The sequence below is a fragment of the Enhydra lutris genome, unplaced genomic scaffold, assembly GCF_002288905.1.
Source record: "Enhydra lutris kenyoni isolate GAN:26980312 unplaced genomic scaffold, ASM228890v2 scaffoldscaffold33, whole genome shotgun sequence".
Classification (NCBI taxonomy): domain Eukaryota; kingdom Metazoa; phylum Chordata; class Mammalia; order Carnivora; family Mustelidae; genus Enhydra; species Enhydra lutris.
The window spans coordinates 2,870,885-2,882,556 of NW_019154117.1; the positions used below are offsets into that span (position 1 = coordinate 2,870,885).

The following is an 11,672-nucleotide window of genomic DNA, read 5'->3' on the forward strand; positions in this document are numbered from 1 at the left end:
GGACATGAGGGTTCTAGGTGCACTAGTGGGCATCTGGTGGGTACGGTCTGTGTGTTTGGGGACACGCAGAGCTCTGTGGGACTGTGTGGTAGTGGCTCATTGTGACTAGCTGGAGTGTGTGTTGGTGTAGGAGGGGGACATGGGGCATATTGGCGACTGTGAGGCTCTCCCATGTGGACTGACCCTTGTTTGTTGTGATCTTCTGTTGCTCAGACTCATCCTGTCTCTTTTCTAGAGCAGCCATTCCCCTGGCATGGTCAGTGGTCTTCTTAAGCTTACCTGGATGGGTCTGGGAATATCACTTCGGCTAGTGGCTGGATGCAGAGTGGGGCTGACTTCCCCAGGAGTCCTGTCCTCAGTGGAGTGGCTGGGAGATCAGGGTTTCTCCTCTAGGAGGTCAGACTTGACCAGTTCTCTCCAGAATGTGCTGGTGGGAGTGACCCATTGGATGAACTCTGCCAGGAAGTAGTAGATCCAAGGATAGTTCCTGAGGGAGGAATCTACTTTCTTCTTTGGATGGCTCCCACAGAGGGTAAGGGCCAAGTTCCCCACAGGGTCTTTCTCAGGCCTGGCCCTGCTGACTGGTCTGTGTATGCATATGTCCTACTGTACTTTGTGTCCTCTGGTGACATCAGCATGAGGCCCCCTGCATGTCAGTTCTCACTGTCCTTCCCCAGCCTGCCCCTGCTTCCCATCCTGCTTTCTCTCCCCTGACACCGTGGGTGAGAGTCACCTTCTCCAGGAAGGAGCGTCATAGGGTAGCTCTATTGTTAACTTCTTGAGGAACCTCTATCCTCTTTTCTAGAGTAGCTGTATTAGCTGGCATTCCCACTAACAGTGCAAGAGGGTTCTCCATTCTGTACATCCTCACCAACATTTTTTCCTGTTTTGTTAATTTTAGCTATTCTAACTGGTATAACGTGTTATCTCAATGTGGTTTTGATTTGTATTTCCCTGATGGGTAGTGATGTTGAACATTTTTTCATGTGTCATTTGTATGTCTTCTTTGCTCTTTTTAGAAAGATTTTATTTATTTATTTATTTATTTGACAGACAGAGATCACAAGTAGGCAGAGAGGCGGGGTGGGGCGGGAGGGAAGCAGGCTCCCCTGCAAGCAGAGAGCCCGACGTGGGGCTTGATCCCAGGATCCTGAGATCGTGATCTGAGCTGAAGGCAGAGGTTTAACCCAGTGAACCATCCAGCTGCCCCGTGTTTTTTGAGTGTTGAGTTTGATAAGCTCTTTATAGATCTCGGATACCAACTGTTTATCTGATATGTCATCTGTAAATGTCTTCTCCCATTCCATAGGTTGCCTTTTACGTTTGTTGACTTTCCTTTGCTGTGCAGAAGCTTTTTAACTTGATAACGTCCCAATAGTTCATTTTTGCCTTTGTTTCCCTTGCCTTTGGCAATGTTCCTAGGAAGAAGTTGCTGCAGCTGAGGTCGAAGAGGTTGCTGCCTGTGTTCTCCTCAAGGATTTTGATGGATTCCTTTCTCACATTGAGGTCCTTCATCCATTTTGAGTCTATTTTCATGTGTGGTGTAAGGAAGTGGTCCAATTTCATTTTTCTGCATGTGGCTGTCCAATTTTCCCAACACCATTTATTGAAGAGGCTGTCTTTTTTCCACTGGACATTCTTTCCTGCTTTGTCAAAGATTAGTTGACCATAGAGTTGAGGGTCTATTTCTGGGCTCTCCATTCTGTTCCATTGATCTATGTGTCTGTTTTTGTGCCAGTACCATACTGTCTTGATGTTGACAGCTTTGTAATAGAGCTTGAAGTCCGGAATTGTGGTGCCACCAACTTTGGCTTTCTTTTTCAATATTCCTTTGGCTATTCGAGGTCTTTTCTGGTTCTATATAAATTTTAGGATTATTTGTTCCATTTCTTTGAAAAAAATGGATGGGATTTTGACAGGGATTGCATTAAATGTGTAGATTTCTTTAGGTAGCATAGACATTTTCACAATATTTGTTCTTCCATTCCAGGAGCATGGAACATTTTTTCCATTTCTTTGTGACTTCCTTAATTTGTTTCATGAGTACTTTATAGTTTTCTGAGTATAGATTCTTTGTCTCTTTGGCTAGGTTTATTCCTAGGTATCTTTTGATTTTGGGTGCAATTGTAAATGGGACTGACTCCTTAATTTCTCTTTTTTCTGGCTTGTTGTTGGTGTAAAGAAATGCAACTGATTTCTGTGCATTGATTTTATATCCTGACACTTTACTGAACTCCTGTATAAGTTCTAGCAGATTTGGAGTGGAGTCATTTGGGTTTTCCACATATAGTATAATATCATCTGCAAAGAGTGACAGTTTGACTTCTCTGCCTATTTGCATGCCTTTAATTTCTTTTTCCTGTCTGATTGCCGAGGCTAGGACTTCTAGTATTATGTTGAATAGCAGTGGTGATGATGGACATCCCTGCCGTGTTCCTGACCTTAGTGGAAAAGCTCTCAGTTTTTCTCCATTGAGAATGATATTTGCAGTGGGTTTTTCATAGATGGCTTTGATAATATTGAGGTATGTGCCCTCTATCCCTACACTTTGAAGAGTTTTGATCAGGAAGGGATGCTGTACTTTGTCAAATGCTTTTTCAGCATCTATGGAGAGTGTCATATGGTTCTTGTTCTTTCTTTTATTAATGTGTTGTATCACATTGATTGATTTGTGGATGTTGAACCAACCTTGCATCCCTGGAATAAATCCCACTTGGTCGCGGTGAATAATCCTTTGAATGTACTGTTGGATCCTATTGGCTCGTATTTTGGTGAGAATTTTTCATCTGTGTTCATCAAGGATATTGGTCTGTAATTCTCTTTTTTGTTGGGATCCTTGTCTGGTTTTGGGATCAAGGTGATGCTGGCCTCATAAAATGAGTTTGGAAGTTTTCCTTCCATTTCTATTTTTTGGAATAATTTCAGGAGTATAAGAATTAATTCTTCTTTAAATATTTGGTAGAATTCCCCTGGGAAGCCATGTGGCCATGGGCTTTTGTTTGTTTGTTTTTGATGACTGTTTCAATCTCCTTACTGGTAATGGGTCTGTTCAGGTTTTCTATTTCTTCCTGTTTCAGTTGTGGTAGTTTATATGTCTCTAGGAATGCATCCACTTCTTCCAGATTGTCCACTTTGTTGGCGTAGAGTTGCTCATGATATGTTCTTATAATTGTTTGTATTTCTTTGTTGTTGGTTGTGATCGCTCCTCCTTCATTCACGATTTTATTTATTTGGGTCTTTTCTCTTTTCTTTTTGATAAGTCTGGCCAGGGGTTTATCAATCTTATTAATTCTTTCAAAGAACCAGCTCCTCGTTTCGTTGATTAGTTCTATTGTTTTTTTGGTTTCTATTTCATTGATTTCTGCTCTGATCTTTATTATTTCTCTTCTCCTCGTGGGTTTAGGCTTTCTTTGTTGTTCTTTCTCCAGCTCCTTTAGGTGTAGGGTTATGTTGTGTATTTGAGACCTTTCTTGTTTCTTGAGAAAGGCTTGTATCGTTATATATTTTCCTCCCAGGACTGCCTTTGCTGTGTTCCACAGATTGTGAACCATTGTGTTTTCATTATCATTTGTTTCCATGAATTTTTTCAATTCTTCTTTAATTTCCTGGTTGACCCATTCATTCTTTAGAAGGGTGCTGTTTAGTCTCCATGTATTTGGGTTCTTTGCAAATTTCCTCTTGTGATTGAGTTCTAGCTTCAGAGCACTGTGGTCTGAAAATATGCAGGGAATGATCCCAATCTTTTGATACCGATTGAGACCTGATTTATGAACCAGGATGTGATCTATTCTGGAGGATGTTCCATGTGCACTAGAAAAGAATGTGTATTCTTTTGCTTTGGGATGGAATGTTTTGAATAGATCTGTGATGTCCATCTGGTCCAGTGTGTCATTTAAGGCCTTTATTTCCTTGTTTATCTTTTGCTTGGATGATCTGTCCATTTCAGTGAGGGGAGTGTTAAAGTCCCCTATTATTTTTGTATTATTGTCTGTGTGTTTCTTTGATTTTGTTATTAATTGGTTTATATAATTGGCTGCTCCCATGTTAGGGGCATAGATATTTAACTTTGTTAGATCTTCTTTTTGGACAGACCCTTTGAGTATGATATAGTGTCCTTCCTCATGTCTTATTATAGACTTTGGCTTAAAAACTAATTGATCTGATAAAAGGATTGCCACCCCGCTTTCTTTTGACGTCCATTAGCATAGTAAATTGTTTTCCACCCCCTCACTTTAAATCTGGAGGTGTCTTCAGGTCTAAAATGTGTTTCTTGTAGGCAGCATATTGATGGGTTTTCTTTTTTTATCCATTCCGATACCCTGTGTCTTTTGATTGGGGCATTTAGCCCATTTACATTCAGGGTAACTATTGAGAGATATGAACTTAGTGCCATTGTATTGCCTGTTAGGTGACTGTTACTGTATATTGTCTCTGTTCCTTTCTAATCTATTACTTTTAGGGTCTCTCTTTGCTTAGAGAACCCCTTTCAATATTTCCTGTAGAGCTGGTTTGGTGTTTGCAAATTCTTTGCTTTTGTTTGTCCTGGAAGATTTTTATCTCTCCTTCTATTTTCAGTGAATGCCTAGCTGGATATAGTATTCCTGGCTGCATGTTTTTCTCGTTTAGTGCTCTGATATATCATGCCAGCTCTTTCTGGCCTGCCAGGTCTCTGTGGATAAGTCCGCTGCCAATCTAATATTTTTACCATTGTATGTTACAGACTTCTTTTCCTGGGCTGCTTTCAGGATTATCTCTTTGTCACTAAGACTTGTAAATTTTACTATTAGGTGATGGGGTGTAGACCTATTCTTACTGATTTTGAGAGGGGTTCTCTGCACCTCCTGGATTTTGATGCTTGTTCCCTTTGCCATATTAGGGAAATTCTCTACAATAATTCTCTCCAATATACCTTCTGCTCCCCTCTCTCTCTCTTATTCTTCTGGAATTCCAATTATTCTAATGTTGTTTCATCTTTTTTTTTAATTTCTTTTCACTGTAACAGTATTCATTGTTTTTGCACCACACCCAGTGCTCCATGCAATTCGTGCCCTCTCTAATAGCCACCACCTGGTTTCCCCAACCTCCCACCCCCCACCCCTTCAAAACCCTCAGATAGTGTTGTTTCATCTTAAGGTGTCATTCATCTCTCAAATTCTCCCCTCATGGTCCAGTATTTGTTTGTCTCTCTTTTGCTAAGCTTCTTTATTCTCTGTCATTTGGTCTTCTATATCACTAATTCTTTCTTCTGCCTCATTTATCCTAGCAGTAAGAGCCTCCATTTTTTTATTGCACCTCATTAATAGCTTTTTTGATTTCAAGTTGGCTAGATTTTAGTTCTTTTATTTCTCCAGAAAGGGCTTTTATTTCTCCGGAGAGGGTTTCTCTAATCTTCCATGCCTTTTTCGAGCCTGGCTAGAGCCTTGAGAATCGTCATTCTGAACTCTAGATCTGACATATTACCAATGTCCATATTGATTAGGTCCCTAGCCTTCAGTACTGCCTCTTGTTCTTTTTCTGTGGTGAGTTTTTCCACCTTGTCATTTTGTCCAGATAAGAATATATGAAGGAACAAATAAAATACTAAAAGGGTGGAAAAGACCCCAGGAAAATGTGCTTTAACCAAATCAGAAAAGAACCCAAATCGTTGGGGGGTGGGGAAGGGGATAAAAAGAAGTTCAGGAAAAAAGAATTAAAAAAAGAAAACAAAGAAAAAATATAAAAAAGAAAAAAATATATATGTATTAGACTGGTGGCTAGAACAGGGTCACCCACTTAATTCTGGGAGTATTTTGGTGTCTTAGAAGAAACTACCTTCCAATATTTTAAAGAATGAAAAACATATATAAGGTTAAACACAATGAAGGAATGGAATATGTGTATAAAGCTGAAAAAATTTTTTTTTAATTTCTAAAAAAGGAGTTGATAAAGTAAGTTGGTTGGGAGAATAAATAAAAAGAAAGTGGAAAGAATTTGCTCGGGCTGGAGACCAGAACAAGCCAGGAGCTAGATTTAGGGTATATTTTGGTCTATTAGAAGAAGTTGTACCCCAAGTTTTTTAGAAGAAAAAACCCTATGTGTATACAAAAAATAAAGTTAGATACAATGAAGGATAAAATATGACTATGATAATGAAGGTTCAAAAAAGTTTTTTTTTTAATGAAAGGTTATTGTTAAGATAAACTAGTTAAAAAAATGTTAAAAGAGGAAGGGTAAAAGTTAAAAAAAATTTAGAAGAAGAAAAAAAAATAACTGCAAGACTAAAGAATCATGGGGAGAAAGCTATGAATTCCATGCTTTGCTTTCTTCTCCTTTGGAATTCCACTATTCTCCTTGGTAAGTGAACTTGGTCTTGGCTGGATTTCTTGTTGATCTTCTGGGGGAGGGGCCTGTTGTAGTGATTCTCAAGTGTCTTTGCTCCAGGCGGAATTGCACTGCCCTTACCAGGGTCCAGGCTAAGTAATCCGCTCAGGTTAGCTTTGGGGAGCTTTTGTTCCCTGAATGCTTTCCGTAGAGTTCCGGAGGATGGGAATGAAAATGGCGGCCTCCTAATTTCTGGCCCAGAGGAGCTGAGAGCTCGGGGCCCCACTCCTCAGTGCATCATCAGAGAAATTGCTCAATCGCTCCTGTCTCCCTGGCCTCCAGCCGCGCTCCAAGCTCACCCAGCCTGTGACCAAGCATCTCTGTCTCTGGTACACAGCTCTGCCTGGAGTCTTTGAACCACGCAGATCCCTGAGCTCTTCCAGGGGGTGTCTCCCTGGATCTTGTGGGGAACCCACCCACAGAACAGTGGCCTGTGCCATGGATTACGGTTCAAGGTAACCCCGAGCTGAGAGCTCACTCCTTGGCTCTGTCTCTGTAGCCAGCTTCCCCGCTCTAATACCTGTGAGCTCTGTGACACTTAGACACCCCCAATCCTTCTGTGACCCCATGGGACCCGGGGCCATGCTGACCCCGTGTGGGCTTCACCCTGGTTTAGCCTCTGGAGCGATGTCCCTCAGTGGAGCAGACTTTTTAAAGCCCTGATTTTGTGCTCCGTTGCTCTGCCGCTTGCCAGGAGTGGGCCTCTCTCCCCGCGGCCTATCTTCCTGTCGCTTTGGATTCAGTTCTCCGCCGGTCCTACCTTTCAGAAAGTGGTCGATTTTCTGTTTCTAGAATTGTTGCTCTCCTTCTCTTCGATCTCCTGTTGGATTTGTAGGTGTTCACAATGGTTTGATAAGCTATCTAGCTGATCTCCTGCTACCTGATGTCGCCTCAGCCTGCTAACTTCTCTGCCATCTTCTGCCAAATATTCTTGATTATAGGCTTTTCCCTCTCAGCACTTGGAGTGTACCACGGCAGTTCCTTATGTTTCTGCTGAATATTCCGCTTACAGCCTTATGGGGTTTCTTTTATATATAACAACTTGCTTTTCTTTTGCTGTTTTTAAAATTCTTTTATCTTTAATTTTGCCATATTAATTAGGTGTTGTGCCTGGTATATCGTTGGGTTCATCTTATTTGGAATTGAACCCTGTGCATCTTAAACCTAGATGTCTGTCTCCTTCCCTAGGTTAGGGAAATTTTCAGCTATTCTTTCTTCAAATAATTTTCTGCTTTCTCTCTTTTCATCCCTATAATGTTAATGTTTTCTCACTTAATGTTGCCCAAGAGATCCCTTAACTTCATTTTTTAAAATTCTTTTTTCTTTTCATTGTTATGTTTTGGGGTTTCCCTTTCCCTGTCTTCCAGATGGCCTATCTGTACTTCTGCATCCTATAATCTGTTGATTCCCTCTGTTGTATTTTTCATTTCATTTATTGTGTTCTTCAACTGTGATTAGTTCTTCAACTGTGATTAAATTCAGTTAGCCAACGTAGAGTACATCATTAATTTCAGATGTAGAGTTCAGTAATTCATCAGTTGCATATATCACCCAGTTACTTTTTCTATCTCCCTGTTGAAGTTCTCCCTGAATTCATCCACCATTCTGTCTGGTCTGGTGAACATCTTCATGAACTTTACTTTGAACTTTTAAGTAACAGGTAGGTTACTTATTTCCATCATTTCACTTAGCTGTTTTTCTGAGGTTTTGTCTTTTCTTTCATTTGTAGCATATTCCTCTGTCTCCTCATATTGCTTGGCTTTTTTTGTTTCTATAAATTAGAATAGCTACTTCTCCTGAAAATGTAGGAAGTTATTTGTATAGTATTCTCCTGTGTAGACTTTATGTGGCTGGCTGGCTGGAGCAGTGGCTGGCATGGGTATGGAAATCTGGGGGTGCCCTTGCAGGGCAACTGAAGCCAAAGTGGTCTGGGCCTGGAGTGTTCCAGGATGCCTCACCCCTGTGTCACCTTGGCAGGATGGCTTGAGCTGTAATGAGCACTGACCAGGAATATACCATTGTGTGCTCTGCTGGGGCCACCTTGTTGGGATGGCTGAGGCTTGTGTAAGTTAAGGGCCCAGGGCTAGTTGAAGCAGTAGGTTAGCTAGAAGACCCAGACCCTGCTCCCATCCATATATCAAGGTAGAAAGGAGAATCTAAATGGTAGTGCTTGGCAGCCCTCCCATCCTGGAGAAGGTTCCAGCAGCTCTCATACCATTTAATAGAGTTCTAGAGTTGGATCTTTTATATTCTAGTTGCTCTTTCAAATTGTGGGGTTTTTCCCCCTGTACTTCAAGGAAGACAAGTCAGCTCATGGTCCCTCAGCACCGTCCTTCCCCACTGTAGTTTTTACTTTCACAGCTGCCATTCTCTGTATGGTCTTTCTGTCTTCTGTTGTGAAGAGGCTGTTCAGTAAGGCCTCAGTTTTTCGAAAGTAATTACTTTATAGATAGGTGTAGATTTGGTGTGTCCATGGAGGAAGTGAATTCAGGGTCTTCCTATGTCACTATCTTGGCCCCTTTCTTCCTGAGATTCTTTTAAAAACTTAAGTATTTGCAGGTGGTTCATAGATAACCTACTTCTTTCAGGTTACTTACTACAAATTTGTTCCTTTGGTGGTATCATATTTCCCTGGTTATTTTAATGTTTCTTATAGCCTCATGTTGATGTCTATACATTTGAAGGAGCAGTCTCCTCTTCCAGGCTTTGTGGACTGGCTTTGGGAAAGATTTTCACATACGGGTGGCTATGAGGGCTCTGACTGAGTTGGGTGTGGCAGCTCCAGCTTAAGGGTGGCACAACAGTGAGCCCCCCTCTGGCTCTCAGGGGGCACAGTGGTATTGAATATGGGCAGCTTTGTTCCTTCAGCATCATCAAAGACTGAAGGTTTCCGTGGGAGTAGTGAAGGCTGCTGGGATTCTGCTCTCCCTTTCCTCTGTATAAGGGGGTTGCAGTTTAAGGGATCTCTTTTGGCATCAGGATCCATGGCATGGACCCACATTAGATAGTGACAGGGTCTGGGGCATGGGAATGCATGGTAGTTGTAGGGGTGGAGGGGGGATTCACAGCATTGGCTTCTGCTCCCGAGGAGCACAGTGGCCTGAACCCTGGGCAGTTGTGTTGGTTAAGGTCCGCATCAGTGAAGTCTACACTAGTCCCTGGTGGTGAATGGCAAGGGCTGCTGGTGTCCTCAGTGATGAAAGCTGTTGGGGTCCTCCTGCTGTCCTTTGGCCTGTAGAGGAGTGTTTCAGGTCACACTGGTCACCAAACTGCTGGGCTAGGGGATGGAGTGACATAGGTAGAATGCTTTCTTCACTTTGCTCTGTGTACATCCATGGATTTTGTGCTCCACTGGGGTGCTTCAGCTTCTTAATTTTATTCTGGCACTTTTCAGATCTATTTTTATTTGTGGGTAGTTGTTATATTATTGTTTTGTATAAGGATGGGGTTGTGACTGCCTCATCTGCCATCTTGATGTCACTCCTTGTTTAGTTCCTGTTATGGTTAAAAGACAAAGGATTGGATAAATACTCCAACATTTTGCTTATCCATTCAGCCACTGGTAGTTTGTAGTTTACAGTGTACGAGTCTGACATCTCCTTGGTTAAATTTATTCCTAAGTATTTTATTCTTCTATTTTTTTATTATGTCCAGTTAGCCAACAAATAGTAGTACATCATTAGTTTTGATGTAGTGTTTAGTGATTCATTAGTTGCGTATTAACACCAAGTGCTCATCACAGCACGTGCCCTCCTTAATATCCATCACCCAGTTACCCCAACTCCTCACTCCCTCCTTTCCATAACCCTCAGTGTGTTTCCTGAAGTCCCAAGTCTCTCTTGGTTTGTCTCCCTTTCTGATTTCTTTCCATTCAGTATTCCCTCTCTTCCCCTGTGGTCCTTCACACTATTCCTTATGTTCCACATATGAGTGAAATAATATGATAATTGTCTTTCTCCGCTTGTCTTATTTCACTTAGCAAAAACCCTCCAGTTCCATCCATGTCAATGCAAATGGTATATATGTATCCTTTCTGATGGCTTATATTCCATTGTATTCTTTTAGATGCTGTTGTAAGTGGATTTGTTTCCCTAAATTTTATTTTCTGATTGGGTCACTGCTAGATTATAGAAAACAACTGATTTTTGTGTGATCTAATATCTTGCAACTTTGCTGAAATTGTTAATTTGCTCAGATAGTGTTTTGTGACTTCTTTATGCTTTTCTGTATATAGGATCATGTCAACTGCAAACAGATAACTGTACTTCTTCGTTTCCAGTTTGGATGTATTTTACGTCTTTTTCATGCCTAATTACTTTGGCTAGAACTCCCAGTACAAGGCTGAATAGAAGAGGCAAAAGCAAGCATTCATCCTTTCACCATTGAGTATAATGTTAGCTGTGGGGTTTTTGTACTCTTCAGCTCATTTAGGACATTACCTTCTGTTCCTAGTTAGATTATCTTTTTCCTATATATATGTGTATATATAGATATACATTTCCCATATATAAAAGAATGATAGATTTCATTAAATTTTTTGCATCTACTGAGATAATTATGTCTTCTTCATTTTAACAGTTTTTATTTAAAGTCAAGTATATGATTACTTTATTCCTGAATCCTCTCAATTGTTTCTTCCTTATATTTGCCCCTTTCCTTTCCTACATGGTGAGATATGGCTTTCTTTTTGTGGTCTTTGTCTAGTTTTAGTCTAGTGGTAACCACCTTGCAAGGGTGAATGCCCACATGGATGGTTATGCTATTGGCCTTCTCTCACTGTACTTGTTCAATGTATATGATGTATTTCTTCTTGTAAACTTGGACTACTTTGCCAATTTGCTGACCTCTATAGTGTCCTCATACAACCTGTACTTCATCATCCTTTCAGATGGGCATGGATCATATGTACTTCCTGTATGGTGACTAACTTAACATAATAAAAAATGTTGTACTTCTATCTCAGCTCTAAGGAAAAAGGGGAAGGCATAGTCTTCCTGCAAATATGGGAGGGTGCATTGAAATGCCTATTACAGTTCTTGCTCTGATCCGAAGTCACAAAAGGATTGAATTTCATTTTGGCTACTGGCATTTCAGCAATGGCCACAAAAGGGAAAAGCCATGTTTATTTCCTTCATTCTATTAATGTCATATGTTATACTGATTAATTTTCATATCTTGAAACATCTTTCCATTCCTGTGATAAATCTCAATTCATCATGATGGATAATCCACTTAAGATGCTACTAGATTTGGTTAACAAGTATCTTTTTGAGGATATTTGCATCTGTTTGTGAGGGATAGGGAAATAATAT

General features: G+C 40.7%; 1 pseudogene; it reads right to left on the bottom strand.

Moving 5' to 3' along the window:
* Positions 1-10,968: 10,968 nt before the first annotated feature.
* LOC111153638 lies at positions 10,969-11,434 on the bottom strand (annotated as a pseudogene).
* Between the last annotated feature and the right edge of the window lie 238 nt (positions 11,435-11,672).